General features: G+C 42.6%; 1 protein-coding gene and 1 pseudogene across 1 annotated transcript in view; both read right to left on the minus strand.

The window, feature by feature from the left end:
- Nucleotides 1-10,876: 10,876 nt before the first annotated feature.
- LOC113890527 lies at nt 10,877-13,887 on the minus strand (annotated as a pseudogene).
- A 3,572-nt stretch (nt 13,888-17,459) lies between these two features.
- The window catches only part of LOC113890028 (olfactory receptor 2D2-like), a 192,972-nt gene continuing 188,466 nt past the window's right edge, over nt 17,460-21,965 (minus strand). Inside the window, exon 7 of the transcript XR_003510408.1 lies at nt 17,460-19,501. The gene's annotated coding sequence lies outside the window, so the exon portion shown is untranslated. The remainder of the gene's footprint in view (nt 19,502-21,965) is intronic.

Consider the following 21,965-nt stretch of genomic DNA (forward strand, 5'->3'; position numbering starts at 1 on the left):
TGACATCAACAGGAGGAGAAGAGGAGACTCAGAAGGAGGAAGAAGATGGGACAATGTTTTTTCTCTTTGTGTAAGGAGTGGACAAAAGACTAGAGGAAAGAGGCAGAGAGATATGAGACCCAAAGAGTCAGGGGACAGAACAAGATGAAGACACAAAAGGAGAAAGAGGCAGAGAGGCAAGGGAAAGACAGAAAGGGATGTCGGAGAGGCCGGGAAGGTGGAGTGTGAGCCAGGTCTGAGAGAAAGAGGCACCAGAGGTCAGAGCAGGTTGTGACTGGAACAGCAAAGAGCCTCCAGAGACCAGACAGGGGGAAAGAGAAACAGGCAATCCACAGGGCAGGTGGAGAGAGGAAGGGACAAAGCCAGTCTCCCAGGGAGAGAGAGGATCTGGAAGAGAGGGCAAGGGCAAAAAGAGAGGGGCAACTGCAGAGAAGGGAGAGCAGGACAGAGGGGTGGAGGCAGAGAGAGTGGGAAGGTGAGGGAGATTCACAGACAGTGGAAGAAGGATGGCAGAGAACCGGGCTTCCAGGCTAGACCCAGAAACACTTGTGAGTCAAGGGGGCAGCTGCAGACTAAAGAGAAGAGGTAAAAAGCAGGGTGGCTGGAGATGACTCTACTGCAGGCAAATCCAGTAGCACAGTGAGCAGTAAACATATGTCAAGTTGGAAAGAAAGGCAGAGAGTGAACTGAAGACCCAGTCAAACAGAACGCTAAAGCTACATACTCAGGAAAAAAAGTCAGGGGATAGGGGATAAAGACTTTGGATGCAGAGAAACACAGAGACAGCGAACAGAAATAGAAGCAGAAGGAGAAAGATGGAGATGGATAGAGAGTAAGAAAGAAAAGGAAAAGCAGAGACAGAGAGATAATAACAGACGCAGAGACAGAGAGATAATAACAGACCCAGAGACAGAGAAAGGGATGGATGGATACACAAAGAAAGGGATGGATGGACACACTCACATAGATGTAGAGAGAGAGAGACCAAAGTGAGCGGGAACTGCAGACCAGGCTGGGCTCCACCCCAGAGCTCCCAGCATGGCTTGGGAGCAGTTCAGGCTGACTTGCTCTACAGAATGGTTGGGGCACTGTTGTCACGATCTTGTAACTCTGCTGGGAAGGGGGTTATGGGCAGAGCTCCCTCAGATTCAGGGGCCACTCATGAGTGGCATGTGGCCCCAGGGCTCTAGCCAGGAGCCACAGCTTCTGCAGTCCTTTCCTGTGGTCAGGGAGGAAGAACCAGAATCCCATTCAGGAGCATCACTCCTGCTCAGGCCAGGCCCTTCTGGAAGCTCAGGTAGGGTAGCCAGAATGTAAGGCTCAGCTGGGACAGGAGTGTTGCCGAGGGGAAGGCATGTCCTGGGACTCAGGATGTGCTCAGAGGACAGGTCTTTTCTCAGCTGCTCCTCCTTCCCCAGGAAAAGAAAAATGAGCTCTCCCGGGAGGTGTAGCATGAAGGCCATGAAGTGGTCCTCTCTCTCTGCCAGGTGGCATTCCCAGGGCTCTTTCATCCATTAGAAACTGTAGGCAAAGTGTCTAGGGTCCTGGAAATTTAATCTACAGACATATTAGAGACATGAATGATATTTGAGTCAAAATAAGGATCCCGCAAAATAAAATTAGTAAATAGCTAAATAACTAGTAAATAGAACTTTTTATCAGTTAGTCAATGGCAATTCATTCAACTCTTAGATAGTCATATATTAGAAGTGATATTTTCATTATATTTGATGTAGGACATGGTACATTTATGGTGCCCATGAAGCTACCCATTGGCCTCTTCAGTCTCAGACCTATAAGGGTGTATTCTGTCATTTCAAGTCAGTTGATGGGAAGCTTTTCTCAAGCAGAAGAGAAGGGGCCAGGTGCCTTTGTGGCCCCTCACTTGGCAAGGACTGTAGCATCAAGGACCTGTGATGGGAAACAGGAAGAACTTGCCTCCTGCAATTTTGAGAGAGTGAGGTAACAAGGAAGTCTTTGGAGCCCCCTTTTTGATATCTCTGGCCAAGGGGTAGTGAGCTCAGTCCTGCCTGAAGGCAAAAGAAACTTCAGGCTCCATCCTTCCTGAGCATGAGAAGGTCTCCTGCCCACACAGAGCCCAGGGGGATTGGAGTTACATTTGTTTCTTGGGCCAATATTTCCCCACAGGAGCCAGACTGGGGTTTGGGCTGAAAGCTGGGAGACCCAGGGGAGAGACTGATGACAGCAGAGCCCATTTGCAAAGCCTGGCTTCTGGGAAAAGCAGTCTCCTTAGGAGGGGGCACCAGGCACATTCCAGCCCTCACTGTGTCCTACACTCCCCAGATGAAGTCCCTTCTTTCTCCTCCTTACTGGTCACTCGAACAATTCCTACTGGGTGACAGTTTCTCTTCTGCTCCCTAGATCCTGATCCTGACCCCAGTGTGGAGTCCACTGCGGCACTGACTAGGTCCTGGAGGCCTCTTCCTCCACTGGAGGGGAGTTCAGGGTTTGGTGTTTTCCACGTCCAGCTAAATCTGACTTCAGCTCCCTCTGAGACCCTCAGGTCTCAAAGGAAGGTCTTTGCTTGCCTCCCATTCTATCGTCATATCTCTGGAAGGCTGTATCCTTCCTCACATTCCCCTGGCCCAGCCTGGAACACTCTTCCCCAGGCTGCCCACTCCAAGCAACCAAGGTTTCCAGGTGTGTGACCTACCTCACTTCTCAAATGGCAGGGCATGGATTCAACAACAGGCTCTGGGGGCGGTAAGCATTCCCATGGCTGCTACAGCCAGCTTTCTAACCTGCAGTTCTGACTTTCCTCCCCCTGGCCACAGCCCACATTGGTTCCATGTGTAGTTCCTTCGTCCAGCTGCCAAAGACCTTCCCGCCCTGAATCTTGTCCACCTCCGCAGCCTTCTGTCTTGCAGATCAAGGAAATCTTTGACATATGTTTATTTGATAAAAACCATAAGGAAAAGACTCATAAGTTCATTAAGAATTCTATTCATTATAAGTCATTATGCTATTCTATTCATCAAAAAAGTGAAAAGAATGCTTTTCAGCAGTGAAAAAAATCAATGAGGAAAAATGTCAAAACATAATGAATGAGTGAATAAATCAAGTAACAGAAGTAACATACTGTGTAAATGAATTTTAAAAATCATGGAAACAATAAATTGCTTAAGAATTGTGTTACATTTTTCAAAATATTAATAAAAGCAATTAAAAACATTTAGACCTTAAAGTGTTAACTATTGTTGTCTCCAAGTCTAAGATAATAGCTATGTGTTTGCATCTATTATATAATTTTAAGAATTAACTTATATGACTTTTGCAATAAAGAAAACAAGTAATAAACTGAGAGAAGATATTTTCTTTTTAAAATATTTATTTGTTTGGCTGTGCCAGGTTTTAGTTGTGGCATATGAATCCTTAATTGTGGCATGTGGGATCTAGCGCCCCAACCAGGGATTGAACCCAGGCTCCATGGATTGAGAGCATGGAGTCTCAGCCATTGAACCACCAGGGTAGTTCCCAAGAAGATATATTCAGAGCATGAGAATAATAGCGAACATATGATAAGCTACAAATTAAGAAAAGGTGAACATATCTCATACTCATTGAACAGTTAGTATTTGTTTTTTATTACAATAAGTGCTTTCATGTATTATCTCATTTAACCCTTCTAATACCCCTCTGGGAGAAGGCAATGGCAACCCACTCCAGTACTCTTGCCTGGAAAATCCCATGGACGGAGGCTAATAGGCTCCATGGGGTTGCTAAGAGTCGACACGACTGAGCGACTTCACTTTCACTTTTCACTTTCACGCACTGGAGAAGGCAATGGCAACCCACTCCAGTGTTCTTGCCTGGAGAATCCCAGGGACAGGGGAGCCTGATGGGTTGCCGTCTATGGGGTTGCACAGAGACAGACACGACTGAAGCAACTTAGCAGCAGCAGCAGCAGCAACACCCCTCTGAAGTCTATGGTGTGTTCTTTCCATTAACAGATGAGGCAACTGAGACTCACAGAAGTTAGTAACTTGACCATCATCACTGAGTTAGTAAAGGGTTAGCTGAGGTTAGAATACAGAAATCTGATTCCAGGGTTGACTTCACTACTCATACTACCAATGATCTTATGAAAAGATGTTAAATTCACTAGCAATCAGGGACTTACAAATGAAGCAAAAACAATGTCACCATTTTCCATCTATGAGATAGATAGCAACTTTAGAATGATTGAGACAGATGATATTATCAAGTGTTGATGAGAATGAATGGTGTACATTAGTATAACTACTCAGAATAATAATTTAGGAGTATGTAGTAAATTTGAAAGTTTTAAAATCCACCACATTCACTGGAAAAAATACTTACCTATGGAGAAATGTCCAAAGACATTTGTCACAGAATTGTTTAAATAGTAAAAAGTTGGAAATGAACAAAAGTTCAATAATAAAGAATTAGTAAATGAAATGTGGCAAATTAAAATGCTTGTTAAAGAGAATGAGTTAGGGACTACCCTGGTGGGTGAGAACCTGCCTAAAGCAGGGGAAATGAGTTTAATCCCTGGTCTAGGAAGAATCTGCATGCCAGGGAGCAACTAAGCCCATGTGCCACAACTACTGAGCCTGTGCTCTAGAGACTTCAAGATGCAACAACTTAGCCCACTCAAACTCCATGTCCATTGACTTGGTGATGCCATCCAACCATCTCATCCTCTGTCATCCCCTTCTCCTCCTGCCTTCAATCTTTCCAAGCATCAGGGTCTTTTCCAATGAGTCAGTTCTTTGCATCAGGTGGCCAAAGTATTAGAGCTTCAGCATCAGTCCTTCCAAAGAATATTCAGGACTAATTTCCTTTAGGATTGACTGGTTTGATCTCCTTGCAATTTAAGGGACTCTCAAGAGTCTTCTCCAACACCAAAGTTCAAAAGCATCAATTCTTTGGCTCTCAGCATTCTTTATGGTCCAACTCTTACATCCATACATGACTACTGGAAAAACCATAGCTTTGACTAGATGGACCTTTGTTGGCAAAGTAATGTCTCTGCTTATTAATAAAATCTTAAATGCATACAAAAAATTCTATGGATATAATAATATGTAAGCAACAGTTTTAAAACACCATGAATAGACCACAATTTAATGATAGTGGTTGACTCAGAGTCCATTATTTCTAAAATGTCCTAACTGGTAAATGTGGGACCTGATTTCCAAAATCCTCTTCTTATTTGTTTTGGGGTTTGGCCTGCAGAAGTGAAGTAGCCGTTCTTATTGTTGGATTGAAAGTCTTCATGATCAGGTATAGTGATGGCTAGACACTGAGGCTCATTTAGTCTTAGTTTGTCCTTATTTGTAAGCTTATTTTATTGAAAGCTGACCCTGGAACTAATAGTAAAGCCTGGACTACACCTAAATCCTTGGCTGTGGACTCTCAGAGGCAACAGGTTTCCAGAGACCTCTTTAAGAGTTCCCCTGTCATGGTTCAGTGCTAAGGAATATGTCTGCCAAGCAGGAGATATGGGTTTGATTCCTGGGTTGAGAAGATCCCCTGGAGAAGAAAATGACAATCCACTCTAGTATTCTTGCCTGATAAATCTGATGGACTGAGGAGTCTGGTGGGCTAGTCCGTGGAGTTGCAAAGAGTTGAACAGGACTTAGCTACTGAGCACACAGGAACAGCATTAGGGATGGATAACGTTTTGGTATATATGTGTGTGTGTGTGTGTGTGTGTGTGTGTGTGTGTATATAATACAATGGAATATTATTCAGCCATAAAAATAAACAAATTGAAGTCAGTTCTAATGAGGTGGATGAACCTGGAGCCTGTTATACAGAGTGAAGTAAGTCAGAAGAGAAAAACAAATATCTTATATTAAAGCATTTATATAGGTTCTAGAAAAATGGTGCTGATGAACCTATTTTCATGGCAGGAATAGAGATGCAAACATGGAGAACAGACTTGTGTACACACGGGGTAAGAAGAGAGTGGGACTAGTTGAGAAAGCAGCACTGAAGCGTATACGTTCCTTTGTATATAAAATATATAGCTATTGGGAAGTTGCTGTATAGCATGGGAAGTTCAACTTGGTGCTCTGCGACAACCTAGAGGGGTGGGATGGGGCAAGGGGTGGGAGGAAGGTTTGAGACGGAGGGGACATGTGTATACTTATTGCTGATTCATGTTGTTGTATGGCAGAAGCCAACAAACATTGTAAAGCAATTATCTTCCAATTAAAAAACATTAAAGAGAGAGAGAGTTCCCCTGTCAATGAAACTGAGTCAGCTGAAGTGATGTGGATGAACTTAGAGCCTGTCATACAGAGTGAAATAATTCAGAAAGAGAAAAACAAATATCACATATTAATGCAAATATATGGAATCTAGAAAACTGGTACTGATGAACCGATTTTTGTGGCAGAAATAGAGGTGCAGGCATAGAGAATGAACTTATGGACATCGGTGGGGAAGGAGAGTGGAGGAAGAATTGAAAGAGCAGCGTTGACATATACACACTGCTATGTGTAAAATAGCTAGCTGGCAGGAAGCTGTACAGCACAGGGAGCTCAGCTCTGTGCTGTGATGACCTAGAGGGGCAGAATGGGATGGTGGGAAGGCGGCTTAAGAAGGAGGGGGTATATGTATGCATATAGCTGATTCGCTGTGTTGTCCAGAGAAACTAATACAACATTGTGAAGCAATTATATTCCAATTAAAAAAGATCGTTCCCCTGTTATAGTGTGTTAATGGATTGGATCTGGGGCTTCTCACACCTTCCTGTAAGCTCTGACTTGTCTGCCTTTACCAGTAGATCATGATAAAGTACTAGTGACTTTATTCTGATCCTCCAGTGCCCCCTCCTCAGTCTTGCCACAGTTGTGTAAGGTCTCATCCCTAAAATAAATTCTTAATCCATAGCACATGCAGTGTCTATGTTTCTTGAATGAACTCCAATTGCTACACATAACAAGTTTGTGCAGAGCTAGCCTGCCAGGCATGACCTTATAGCAGGCACCTCCTCTGCCTGGTGGAAAACTTGAACCAGCTCGATTTAACCAAAATGGTAGTAGCTCTGAACTTGCAAAGCTTCTTGAACTGTGAAATAGAGGAACTATATTGGGGACTGGCCCTGCAGGTCACTAGAGGTTGGCCAGGAGATACCACTTACTCAGGGCTCAGTACAATTCAGTCACTCAGTCGTGTCTGACTCTTTGCAACCCAATGGACTGCAGCACGTCAGGCTTCCCTGTCCATCACCAACTCCCGGAGCTCACTCAAACTCATGTCCATTGTGTTGGTGATGCCATCCAACAATCTCATCCTCTGTCATCCCCTTCTTCTCCTGCCTTCAATCTTTCCCAGCATCAGGGTCTTTACCAATGAGTCAGTTCTTTGCATAAGGTGGATAAAGTATTGGAGTTTCAGCTTGAGCATCCGTCCTTCCAATGAATATTCAGGACTGATTTCCTTTAGGATTGACTGGTTTGATCTCCTTGCAGTCCAAGGGACTCTCAAGAGTCTTCTCCAACACCACAGCTCAAAAGCATCAATTCTTCGGTGCTCAGCTTTCTTCATAATTTCTCCAACTCTCACATCCTTACATGACTACTGTAAAAACCATAGCTTTGACTAGATGGACGTTTGTCAGCAAAGTAATGTCTTTGCTTTTTAATATACCGTCTAGGTTGGTCATAGCTTTTCTTCCAAGGAGCAAGCATCTTTTAATTTCATGGGTGCAGTCACCATCTGCAGTGATTCTGGAGCCCAAGAAAATAAAGTCTCACTGTTTCCATTGTTTCCTCATCTATTTGCCATGAAGTGATGGGCCCAGATGCCTTGATGTTAGTTTTTTGAATGTTGAGTTTTAAGCCAGATTTTTCACTCTCCTCTTTCACTTTCATCAAGAGGCTCTTTAGTTCTTTGCTTTCTGCCATAAGGGTAGTGTCATCTGTGTATCTGAAGTTATCAACATTTCTCCAGGCAATCTTGATTCCAGCTTGTGCTTCCTCCAGCCTGGCATTTCTCATGATGTATTCTGCATAGAAGTTATATAAGCAGGGTGACGATATACAGCCTTGACATACTCCTTTCCCAATTTGGAACCAGTTCATTCTTCCATGTCCAGTTCTAACTGTTGTCTCTTGACCTGCATACAGATTTCTCAGGGGGCAGGTAAGGTGGTGTGGTATTCCCATCTCTTTCAGAACTTTCCACAGTTTGTTGTGATCCACACAGTCAAAGGCTTTGGCATAGTCGATAAGGTAGAAATAGATGTTTTTCTGGAAGTCTTGCTTTTTTGATGATCCAACAGATGTTGGAAATTTGATCTCTGGTTCCTCTTCCTTTTCTAAAACCAGCTTGAGCATCTGGAAGTTCATGGTTCATGTACTGTTGAAGATTGGCTTTGAGAATTTTGAGCATTACTTTGCTAGCCTGTGAGATGAGTGCAATTGTGGTGTAGTTTGAACATTCTTTGGCATTGCCCTTCTTTGGGATTGGAATGAAAATTGACCTTTTCCAGTCCTGTGGCCACTGCTGAGCTTTCCAAATTTGCTGGCATATTGAGTGCAGCACTTTAACAGCATCGTCTTTTAGGATTTGAAATAGCTCGACTGGAATTCCATCACCTCCAATAGCTTTGTTCATAGTGATGAACAAAGGCTTAGGGCTTCCTAAGGCCCACTTGACTTCACATTCCAGGATGTCTGGCTCTAGGTGAGTAATCACACCATCGTGGTTTTCTGAGTCATGAAGATCTTTTTTGCATAGTTCTTCTGAGTACTTGGCACTTTAATGTGGGGACAGCATCCATTGTGTTCATCAGAAGCAGACCTAGCACTTCTGTGATCAACACTCCCATCACCTTCTAGCAGCCAGAAGAACATAAGGTATCCCATTAGAGACACAGAGGAATCTGTAACTGCAACCAGTTCTGACAGGTATCCCTCTGGGAACAGATGAGGACTCCCTGTAAGAGGAAAGTAATGGAGTAAGGGGTGATGTGCCTGGTGCTTCTGCTCTGCAGGTCTCTAGTAATCATGACCCCCAGAGCTGGAGACAATGTCAGAGGTCATCCAGGTAGGTTTCCTGGGCTGCGTCAGCCTCACCTCCGCTGCCCTCTTGACCAGGTTCAGAGTGAATAACCACTTCTACATCCTTATTTGTAGCCTGCTGCTGAGCTGAGTATATCCGGGATTGAGTTGAAATTTTCTTTGCTGGTTTTCCTGCTTTCAGCGTTGACTTTCTGTTTGACCACGTGTTCTAATGGAGCTAAAACCTAGAGTATGAACACGGCTGACTGCATAGAATTAAATGTCTTCTGCAATGCTCTGGCCATAGACTGGGCATTGTGAAGGTCTTTGCTACTATACAACCAGCACCTAGACTGATTACTATCAATTGGTCGTGTGAAATATGAATGTGCTTTTTAGGTCAATCTGTACTCCGACTGGCAATGTATGAAAATCCATGTTTTATTGTGTTCTCAATTTATTATTGAGGCCACCTCTCCTCTATTGTGTAAACTCTGCCAGATTCTAAAGGTGAAAAAGTGGTATCTCACTGATATTTTAAATTGCATTTCTTTGGTGCCTATTATGGTATGATTTCCCCATATGTTTATTAACTTTTTGGACTTCTTTTTTATAAAGTGTCATATCTGTTGCCAGTTTTCCTAAGTGTGTATATTTTTCTTACCAATTTGTAAGAGCTTCTTTTGTGTTAATGATTTTATTCATGTGTCTATAAGTATGTTGCAGTTATATGCTTTGTGTTGCTATTTGCCTTTAATTTTGCTTCATTATTTATGCAATGCTCTGGCTCCTGGATGGTGAGTTCGGGTAATAGCTTTGGGGAATTGTGAACCTGCACCTTTGACAGGGAGCCTGACCTGTTACAGAGGGAACAGACATTCATGTTATATTTTTTGGTAAGCCCAGCTGATTTTTTTTGTAAGGAGTTTCATAGACAGTGTACATCAGCAAGAGGCTGGGAAAAACCCAAAGGGGCTCCATGCTATCTTGTGGGACATGCCTCTAGAACATCAGGGGAATTGCTTTGTTGGGCTCTGAAGTTCCCGTGGCAGCCAGCAGTCAGTAAAGATGGGTGATGCCCTGTACCATGACCCTGCAGATTGATGAAACATGGGAAAAACAATTCATATTTGTAAAGATTCTATGAGAAATAAACATTGTTTTGGGGAAAGTCCCTTCAAGCAAGAGAGAACAGAGCAAAAAAACTCCGCTGAATTTTTAACCTCTTTCTGAACTCCCTAAATTTTGCATCTGGAGGTCACATTGTATTCATCCTCTAATTTTTCTCATCCTTAAGTGCGCAGAATCTCTTCTCCTTGAGATTATCTAGAGAGGCTATTGTTTTTAAAAATGGATGTCATTAGAAAAAAAAAGGAGAAATGAAGAGAGAAAAATATGAGAACAGTAAAAAATGGTCATAGAGGAAAATTTTGCCCCTTTCTAAGATACTAATAACTTCAACTGATCCCAGATGCTCTAACTGGCGCAGCCTATAGATGGGTACACATAGGCTCATTTCATCCTTCTCAAGTTCTTTTCCAACCATAAAAATTTCCGCTTTACAGTTTCTGAGTTCCTCCTTCTTCCACTCTCCGACTCCATCACGCTTTTTTTTTTCACTGTCTCTCTAGGGATTCAGTCACCCACTAACCAGGAAGATCATGGCCATTTAAGGGTTGATAATTCATCCACGAGTAAAAGATATTGAAATTGAAACTAACATTTCCTAAAAAATTACTGTATGTCAGGCTCTGTACAAAGAACATTTTGTGTATTATCTCATTTAATCATTACAACTTCCCTCTAAGGGAGAGATACAAACCTTAGAGGAGTTAAGTGAGCTGTAAGAATTCACATGCCAAAAAATTAATAAATAAAAACACATGATTAATTATGTTAATAGAAAAAATTCACATATCTCATAATTGATAAAGCCAAATGTGCCATCCTGATCTGCCTGGTGCTAGAGTCCTGGCTCTTGACCACTGTGTTAGATCTTCTGGATCGTCTTTGTCTCAAACCACAGCACCATAGACAATGCTGATTGCCAAACACACTGTTCTCTCTCACTGAGGAGTTGAATGGTTAGCTTTATGGAGACCATCTCTTCCAGGTCTTATGGAAGAGTCTTTAGGGAGTTGGTGAGTGTACGCCCTCATGTAAAATTTCCCAGATCTTAATCTTTAAAGTGTCACTCTGGGGCCCTGCCCCTTCCCATCAGTTTGAGGAAAGCATTTTTCACATCCTTATTCCTCAGACTGTAGATGACAGGGTTGAGGAAGGCTGTGGCAATGTTGTAGAAAAGGGCCATTTTCTTGCCACTGTTTGACAAGGAGTCAGAGCCAGGGCTCATGTACGTGATGATGCACGGAATAGCGAACATGGTGACCACAGTAATGTGGGAGGTACAGGTGGAGAAGGCCTTGATCCGTCCTTGGGCTGAGCGGATCTTCATGATGGTGGCAAAGATGTTGACATAGACAAGGACAATCAAGGAGAGTGGGACCACAATGACATTGAAGCCGGTGATGAAGTCCACCAAATCATTGAGGGATGTGTCTGCACAAGCCAGCTTCAGGACTGCAGGAACCTCGCAGAAGTAGTGGTCAATTTCATTAGGACCACAGTAGGAAAGGCGCATAGCAAAGAAGGTATAGGATGGACCACCCACTACACCATAGGCTGCACAGATGCCCACCATGAGAAGGCACACCCAGGGGCTCATGATGACCTTATACCGGAGAGGGTGGCAGATGGCCACGTACCTGTCCACTGACATGATGGTGAAAAGCCAGTGCTCAGTGATTCCACAGAAAAAGGAAGATGTACATCTGGGCCACACATCTAGCAAAAGAGATGGCTCTCTTCTTGCTGAGAATATGCACGAGCATCTGGGGCACAGTCGTGGTGGTGTAACACATGTCCAGCATGGAGAGGACACTGATGAAGAAGTACATGGGCGTGTGGAGGCGTGTGTCTTGGTGGATGAGGGTGATGAGGAGGCTGTTGCTCACAAGGATCAGCAGGTAAAAGACTAGAAAGAAGGTGAAGAGCAGAGGATTGGTCCTGGGGTTCGAGGCAAAGCCCAACAGGATGAATTCTGTCACAGCTGAATGGTTAAGCTCCTGCATTGTGCTCTGCCTGTTTAAAGATTTTGAGGGATATGTAATTTATTGGGTTTTGGTACCAAGGAACTTTCACGCTCATTTTTCATTCATGTTTCTTAACAGGAAGTTTGGGCTAGCAGATGTGCACTACTGGAGAGGTCCCTGTAGTAGTTTGAGTGGTGTCAGCATTTGGTTCTGGATTAAGTTACAGTCATGGTGATGAAAGAGTGAAGGCCAAGTCAAGGAAATGCTGTGTGCTGTGTTCAATTCTGTCTCTTCTTTTCCAGAGACAGCTTTGCTTTTCTCAGACTTATTTGTTCCATTTTATGATTTCTCCTGGGACAGCAGAGGTTTCTAAACCTTGGTTTAAAGATCAGGATTAGAACTATTACACTCATAAAATGGGTTAAGCTTTTCATCACTGTTAGGGTTATCATTAATGTTAGACTTTTTCTGGTGAATGAAACTTTACTGCTGTTCATTAATTATGTCATTGATTCAACATAGTTTTTGCCAAATGCTTATTATTTGTTGTAAATCAGGGGGGCAAGGAAGAGTTATAAATGATATGGGTAGGAAAATGATTTCATGCAATCTACCAAGATAAATTCTAAGTATGTTAAAGAGTGAAATGCAAGAAATAATATAGTAAGACAATCTTGGAAAAATATATGGGTGAATATTTATTTTATGGTGGAAGAGATGCCTTTAAGCATCAACTGATTGTTCCAATCCCTTCAGCCTCTTGTTGTTGACCCTTATCCTCTAATAACCAAACAAAGCAACACAGCTCCTCATCAGACCTGCTGTCTATTTACTCAGTAGTTTTGAGGGCTCCTTGTGATTCCCAGGTCATTTTGCTCTAAAATCCTTGGTCTCATTGAATCCTTGACCTACCTTGCTGCCTTGCTTGTGTGGGTACTGAACTTTTCAGTGGTTCATCCCTATGGTCTTTCTTCACCATGTCCCCAAACCTCACTAACACAAGGATGATATATGTAAGACTTGTCCTAAAGGTATGGGTAAAAAGAAAGATTTATAATGCAGTACAGAACAGAAAACTCTTTTTTTAATGAACATTTAATGCTGTATAATTCCTAAGTTATCTGTGCAACACTTCTTCCTATATAGCTCTCAGCCAGCTGGCAGGTGACTGGAGACTAGTCTACTTCTTGGAACCTCCTCCCATCTCCCCTTGTCTCCCTGTTCTAGGACTCTCCTTACTCCTGTTACCTGGGCCATGAGCCATGAATCCAATGCTTCCAAGTCAGTGCTTTCAAACTTGACTGTGCTTCAGAATTACCTGGAAGGCATGTCAGATGCTGCTGCTGTGTGTCATAAGGAGATTTGAATTGGAAGATGGGGTTGGAAAGTGAGAATTTGCATTTCTAATAAGTTCCCAGGTTCTTCACATGCTGGGGGTCACAGGTTGAAAACTGATCTACTTCATGGTAAAGAGAAAGTTGGTCCTTTCTGAATTTCCCTGTCTCCACATTATGCTCAATGGCATTATGCTCATTGCACATCCTCTATCTAAATGCCACTATTCAGTGTTTTCATTCTTTCGTTTAAGCATAAGAATAAAGGAAGAAAAGTAAAAAAGAAAAAATAAATATTTTTGGCAATATAAATATAAAAAATAATTTTTTCTTTAAGTTAAAAAAAGAATAATAGTTGTATATGTGGGATACAAGAAAGAGCAAGGAAATTTCATATAAACATCTACTTCTGGTTCATTGACAACACTAAAGCCTTTGACTCTGTGGATCACAACAAACTGTGGAAAATTCTTAAAGAGATGGGAATACAAGACCACCTTACCTGCTTCCTGATAAACCTGTATGCAGGTCAAGAAGTAACAGAACCAGACATGGAATAATGGGCTACTTTCAAATTGTGAAAGGAGTACATCAAGGCTGTATATTGTCAGTCTGCTTATTTAACTTCTCTGCAGAGAACTTTCATGCTAAATCTTGGGCTGGATGAATCACAAGCTGGAATCAAGATTGCCAGGAGAATTATCAACAACCTCAGACATGCAGATGACACCACTCTAATGCAGAAAGTGAAGAGGAACTAAATAGCCTCTTTATGAGGGTGAAAGAGGAGAATGAAAAAGCTGGCTTAAAACTCAACATTCAAAAAACTAAGATCATGGCATTGATCCCATCATTTCATGGCAAATAGATGGGGAAAGAATTGAAGCAGTGACAGATTTTGTTTTCCTCGGCTCCAAAATCAATGCAAATGGTGACTGCAGCCACAAAATTGAAAGACATTTGCTCCTTGGAAGAAAAGTTATGACAAACCTAGATACCATATTAAAAAGTAGAAACATCACTTTGCCAGCAAAAGTCTGTATAGGCAAAGCTATGGTTTTTCCAGTAGTCATTTATGGATGTAAGATTTGGACCATAAACAAGGCTGAGTGCCAAAGACTTGAAGCTTTTGAATTGTGGTGCTGCAGAAGACTTTTGAGAGTCTCTTGGACAGCAGATAGATCAAACCAGTCAATCCTAAGGGAAAACAACCCTGAATATTCATTGGAAGGACTGATGCTGAAGCTGAAGCTCCAATACTTTGCCCACCTGATGCGAAGAGCCCACTCATTGGAAAAGGCCCTAACGCTGAGAAAGATTGAGGGCAAGAGGAGAAGGAGATGACTGAGGATGAGATGGTTGGGTGGCATCACTGACTCAATGGACATGAATTTGAGTAAACTCCAGGAGACAGGGAAGGACAGGGAAGCCTGTCATGCTGCCATTTACAGAGTTGCAAAGAGTTGGACATGACTTAGTGACTGAACATTAACAACAATGTGGCCTACAACTTATTAAAATGATTAGAATATAAAGATCATTTCTTCATAAAGAAAAGACTAATAACCAAAATTGAGACATGCATAATCAATTCACGAAAGAAGAGATTCATAAATAATGAACCCACAAAAGTTTAAAGACTGCCTGTTAAAACATCAGTGAAAGAGCCTTGAACCTATACATTGGCAAAAAATTCTTTTAAAATGATAATGCCTGACATCCAGTTTACAGTAAAGGAGACATTCTTGTATGTTGATATGAAAATTCATATGGGAAATAAATGACTGCAATCTTTCTGCAAGAAAATTTGACAGTATGTAACTTCACCATTAAGAATTTTTCCTAGGGAAAAATGAGACATGTGGGGAGAGAGTTGCATTGGAAGGCACAGTCTTAACCACTGGGCCACCAGGGAAGCCCCCAGTGATACTGTGAAGATGGAATATATAGGGATTTAACTTCTCCGTTCAGACTAGCTAGGTAAAAGGGTGGATATGAGTGAAAGATCAGAGATGGAGGAAGACGTGCTGGACCTAGACAAGACTGGAAAAGGACAGAAGGGAGAGCTTCTCCTTTTGTCTGAGCTCATCTCCTCCACTGAGTTACACTTGGGAATCAGCTTATATAGCTCAATGCAAGTACATTTACTGCTTAAGATAAAAGTGTTTTGAATAGGAAATAGGTCCTAAGAGAGAGATAATTGAACAGGTCCCGGTTGGTGAGAAACTGCCCAGTTTTTACCTCCAGCTTGTCCTTTCAGGGTGAGGGTAGAGGAGATGTGGGTGACAGGACTCTGCCCCCCAAGGACATCTTGGCCTTTGATGAGTTTGTGTCTTTGCCCTAAGTAGAGCCTGGGGACTGGGTTCTAACTTTACTTTCTTGGCTGACGTATTATGTGTCTTAAGGGCCAGTTGCTCGACCTCTCTGAACCTTAGGTTCTGACCCTGCCACTCCAGGTGTGATAATGACCTGTGACCAATGAAAAAACAGAAATGAATCATGTGATTGCCAAGTCCTGGTAGGGATAAACCTCCAGATTCCATTGGCTGGATCTGGGGCTAGAGATGCCAGCCTTGGCTTCTTGTTAGGATATAATAGAAATCACAGAAAATTTGTTTTTGTTTTAATTTTGGACCCGTATACTTATCTTTTATTCAAATACCGACTCCCTTGCAGCACAAGCTAGGAGACAAAAGACTCAAAGTAGTTTTGAATTTTCACTTTTGCTGTTTACTGCTGTCACTCTGAGCAAGTAATTGTTTCTCATCTGTGAAATAAAACAAGAGGTTCATTGCAATAATACATGGTTCTGTCAAGTTCTGAAGATATGTTTTTCCTCCTTTCCCCTTTCTCCAGCTCTCCCTGCCCATCCCCTCCTCCAGCATCATCACAGGCCTGCAGGGACTAAAAATGACCCAGGCCATGCTCAGTGTGTGCATGCTCTGTCACTCAGTCATGTCCAATAAACAGACAAAACCAGAAAGAAACAAAAGCACAGAGAATGATGGGGAAAGATAGAGAGGCCCCAAAGGGAGGGAGAGACACAAACACAATTGGGAAGAAGGCGGAGAGAGGCACAGAGAACCAGAATCTGCAAGTGGGCTACAGACAGGGAGAGAGGAAAATTAATGCTGGGAGTATAATTGACATCAGTGGGAGGAGAAGGAGGGGGCTCAGCAGGAGGAAAAAGGTGGGAGATTGTTTCTTCTTCTCTTTGTGAAAGAAGAAGTAAAAAGACTAAAGGAAAGGGGCAAAAGACATGGAGACCCTGTTGGAGAGTCAGGGGGATAAAACATGGTGAAGATGCAGACGAATAAAGATACAGGGAGACAAGGGAGAACACAGGAGGGAATATTAGAAAAGCTGGGAAGGTCGTGTGTGAGCCAGGCCTGCGAGAAAAAGGCACCAGAGGGCAGAGGAGGGCAACTGGAGCAACAGAGAGCCTGCAGAGGCCAGACAGGGGAAAAGAGAGACAGGGCAATCTACACGGCAGGTGGAGAGAGGCAAGGGCAAGTCTCCCAGGGAGAGAGAAGGAGATGGAGGGGAGGGCAAGAGCAAGAAGATGGGGTGACTGCAGGCAAGGGAGGGCTGAACAGAAGGGTGGAAGCAGAGGGAGCCGGAAGGTGAGGGAGATACACAGACAGCGGAGGATGAGGGCAGAGAACTGGATTCCAGGGGGAGACCCAGAGAAACCCTGCAGGGACGATCCCTGTGAGTCAAAGAGGCAGGTACAGAGCGAGGAGAAGAGGAGAGAAGCAGGGAGGCTGGAGATGACTGAGCTACAGGCAAATCCAGTGGCACAGCAAGCAGTAAACTGATGTCAAGAGGCCAGAAAAAAAAAAAAAAAGGCCCAGAGTGAGCTGAAGATCCAGTCAGGCAGAACACCAGAGCTACACACTCAGAAAGAGGATCAGAGAGATGAATGAAATCTTTGGAGGCAGAGAAGCCCGGAGACAGCAAACAGAAAAAGAGACAGAAGGAGGCACGTGGAGAGGGATGGAAAGTAAGAAAGAGAAGGAGAGGCAGAAAGAGAGAGAGAGAGAGATAATAATAGACCCAGAGACAGAGGAAGGAATAGATAGACATAAAGAGAAAAAGAGGCAGACTCAGCCAAGGAGATACTCACATAGATGTGGGGAGAGAAAGCAAGGTGAGCAGGAACAATGGACCAGGTCCTACCTGGAGCTTCCTGCAAGTCTGGGGGTGGGGGGCAGTTGCAGCCTGGCTTGCTCCCCAGAATGTCTGTGGGCACTGCTGTCCTGAGATTATAAACTGTACAGGGAAGGGAGCGGTGGGCAAAGCTCCCTCAGTCTCAGGGGACCACTCCTGGGTGACATGTGGCCCCAGGACTCTAGCCAGGAGCTAAGTTCCTTCAGTCCTTTCCTGCTGGGGAGGAAGCCCCAGGCTCCCACTCAGTAGCATCACCCCTGCTCAGACTAGGCCCTTCAGCAGACCCAGGGAGGGCAGGGGGAATGTAAGGCTCACCTGGGACAGGACTGTGGACGCTGGAAAGGAGGCATGCTTGGGAACTCAGGAAGGACCCTGAGGGCTGGATCTTTTCTCAGCTGCTCCTCCTTTCACAGGAAAAAAAAATGAGGCCCCCCTGGGAGGTGTAGGGTGATGAAGGCTGTGAAATTGTCCTCTCCTTCTGCCAGGGTGCATCCCAAGGGCTGTTTTATCCATTAAAAACTGTAGGAAAATTTTCTAGGGCCCTAAAGCTTTAGTCTACAGACATATTAGAGTCACAAAAGATATTATCGACTCAAAGATAGGGACCCCACAGAATCAAAAGTGGTTCGCTGTTAAATACAACATTTTATCAGTTAGTCAGTGGCAACTCATTAAACCTACATATAATCATATCAGAAGTGATATATTAATTATATTTGATGTGGGACATGGTACATTTTTTTGTATCTAGTAAATAACAGTGCCCATGAAGGGTTGAAACTACCCAGTGCCTCTTGGGTTTCAGCCCCGTGAGGGTGTGTTCTGTCATTTCAAGTATTTGGTGAGAAGCTCTTCTTAGAGAGGAGAGAAGGGACCAGGCTCCCAGTGTGACCCCTCACTTCACAAGGTCTGTAGCACCGAGGACTTCAGACAGGTAACAGGAAGAACTTGCCTCCTGCAATTGTGAGTGAGGCAGTGGTAAAACCTTTTGGAGCGTCTTTGTGATGTCTCGGACCAAGGGGTAGGGAGGAGTTCAGTCCTGCCTACAGGGCAAAAGAAAATTCAGGCTCCATCCTTCCCAAGCATGAGAAAGTCCCCTGCCCACACACACCCCAGGGGAACTGGAGTTACATTTCTTTCTAGGCCAGGTATTTCCTCACAGGAGCCAGACTGGGACTTGAGGTGAAAGCTGGGAGCCAACAGGGGAGAGCTGATGAGAGTGGAGCCCAAGAGCTTAGCTTCTGGGACAGCAGGCTGCTTAGGCTGGGCCACTTGGCTCATTCTAGCCCCAACTGCACTCTGTACTCCCCAGATGAAGTCTCTTCCCTCTCCTCCTTACTGGTCATGCCTGTGACCACACAGAGTGCCGAGCATTTCCTCCTGGGTGATGGTCTCTATCCTGCTCCCCACTCTCCTGATCCTGACCCCAGAACGGAGTCCATTGCAGCACTGACCAGGCCATCCCCTCTTCCACTCAAGGGGAGCTCAGGGTTTCATGGCATCCACGTCCAGGTAATTCTGACTTCAGCTCCCTCTGAGACCCTCAGGGCTGAAGGCCTTTACCTACTCCAAAGGGAAGCGCCAGCCCAGGGGACTCCTCACACCTCTGGAAGGCTGTTTCTTTTCTCACATTCCACTGGACCAGCCTGAAAAGCCCTCGCCTAAGCTGTCTACCTCAAGGAATGAGGGTTTCCAGTTCTGTGACATTCACATGGTGGCTGTAGCCATCTTTCTAATCTGCAGCTCTGATTTTGTTCCCCCTGTCCCAGAGGCCTCATTGGTTTCCACGTGTGGAATTTAGTCTCAACTCCTTAGTTCAGATGCCAAAATCCTTCTTGCTCTGAATCTTGTCCATCACTCCAGTTTTCCTTCCTGCAGCTCAATGAAGCCTCTGACAAATGTTCATCTAAGAAAAATCATAAGGAAAAGACTCATGAGTTCATTAAGAATTTGATTCATTCAAAGTCATTATTCTATTCATCAAAAAAAAAAAAAATGAAAGGAATACTTCTCAGGAGTGAAAATAATGAACATGGAAAAAATATTAAAACCTATATTGAGTGAAAAAAAATCAAGCTACAAAAGAATATATATATTGTGTAACTCAATTTTAAAAATTATAGAAACAAATAATAAATTATCTAAGAATTGTGTTATGTTTCTTCAAAAATATTAATGAAAACAATTAATAACATTAGACCTTGAAATGTTAGCTATAGTTCTTCTTGCTTCTTCTGTCTGCTCTCTGGTGAATGAGGCTAAAAGTCTTGTAGAAGATTGTTGATTATAGAAGAACTATGATCTGGCAACTGCCTAATGAAAACCACCTCACAGAAAGTTAATCAAAATGAAAATGACAGAGGGTTAGGTCCCAGATTTAGGAACAAGCTAAAATCCCAGAAAACCAACTAAATGAAGTAGAGATAGGCAATCTTTCAGAAAAAGAATTCAGAATAATTATAGTGAAGATATCCAGGACCTAGGAAAAGCAATGGAGAAGATGCAAGAAATGTTTACCAAAGACCCAGAAGAACTAAAGAACAAACAAACAGAGATGAATAATACACTAGAAGGAATCAGTAGTAGAATAACTGAGGTGGAAGAACAGATAAATGACTGGAAGACAGAATGGTGGAAATCACTGCTGAAAAACAGAAAGAAGACTGAAAAAAAGTGAAGGCAGAGTAACAGAACTCTGGGACAACATTAAATGCACCAACATTCATATTATAGGCATGAAGGAGAAGAGAGAAAAGACCTGAGAAAATATTTGAAGAGATTATAGCTGAAAACTTCCCTAACATGAGAAAGGAAATATTCAGCCAAGGCCAGGAAGCACAGAGAGTCCCAGGCAGGATAAACCCAAGGAGGAACACACTGAACAGATAATAATCAAACTGACCAAAATTAAAGATAAAAGATTAAAAGCAACAAGGGAAAAACAACAAATAACATACAAGGAAACACCCAAAAGGCTATAAGCTGATTTCTCAATCGAAACTCTACAGGCCAGAAGGGGATGGCACAATATATTTAAAGTGATGAAAGAGAAGACTCTGTAACCAAGAATACTCTACCCAGCAAGACTCTTGTTCAGATTTGATGGAAAAATCAAAAGCTTTACAGACAAGCAAAAGTTAAGAGAATTTAGTACCACCAAACCAGCATTATAGCAAATGCTAAAGGAACTTCCCTAGGCAGGAAACACAAGAGAAGAAAAAGATCTACAAAAAATAAAAGTCACTAACTTGTGTCCGACTCTTTGAGACCCCATGGACTGCAACATGCCAGGCTTCCCTGTCCTTCACTATCTCCCAGAGTTTGTTCAAATTCGTGTCTATAGGATCATACATATTGATAATTATCTTAAATGTAAATGGATTAAATGCACCAACCAAAAGACATAGACTGGCTGGGTGGATGAAAATATGTGTATGTATGCATTTCCACTTACCACATCACTCTACTTAATCCCTAAATTGTATGTAATTATTTTATACTGTTAGGTTAATCATGTTTCCATTATGGCTTGCAATTGTAATTATCTTTTTTTTTTTTTTTTTGGTCTGGCTATTGATTGTGAAAACTGATAAACCGCTTTTACTATTGTGATTAGATTTGTGTTTTAGATGCTCAGTTGTGTACAACTCATTGTGACCCTGTGGGCTATAGTCCACCAGTCCCCTCAGTCCATGGAATTCTCCAGGCAAGAATACTGGAGTGCGTAGCCATTCCCTTTTCCAGGGGATCTTCTCAACCCCAGGATCAAATCAAGGCCTCCCACTTTGTGGGCAGATTCTTTACCTTCTTAGCCACCAGGAAAAGCCGGTGTAACTATTATTCATTTTAATACAATTGTATCACAATTGGTCAACAGAGGATAATAGAATTCTATATCACTAAAACTACCATTTAATAGAAAAACCTGTAATCACTTTTTAAAATCCAGATGCACATTAGAATTATCTTGGAGTTTTTTGAAAAATACAAATGCCCAGGTATTGTTTTCTTTCTCCAAAGCTCCAGATGTGATTCTAATGAGCAGCCGTGTTTAAAAACTACTGAACTATATATCTTTCACTTTTATCTAGTTTGTTTCACTTTTTTCTATTTCATATTCAGTACTCCCATTTCATCTAGTTTATGTTTCCTAATTTCTCTCTTATTTTTTGTTGTTCTTTCTCAAACCTTTACCAAGTATAGTAGAAAAGCTATTATATACATATATTACTAAATAGTACATTTAATATTAATATTAAATTCAATAATAATTAATATTAAATATTAATTAAACATATACATTCAATATATATTTTAGAAAACTTACGAATTTTTGCCTGGCTAAAAGTTTTATGACTTTTTGGTTTCAT

Source organism: Bos indicus x Bos taurus, chromosome 3 (genome assembly GCF_003369695.1).
Source record: "Bos indicus x Bos taurus breed Angus x Brahman F1 hybrid chromosome 3, Bos_hybrid_MaternalHap_v2.0, whole genome shotgun sequence".
Taxonomy (NCBI): domain Eukaryota; kingdom Metazoa; phylum Chordata; class Mammalia; order Artiodactyla; family Bovidae; genus Bos; species Bos indicus x Bos taurus.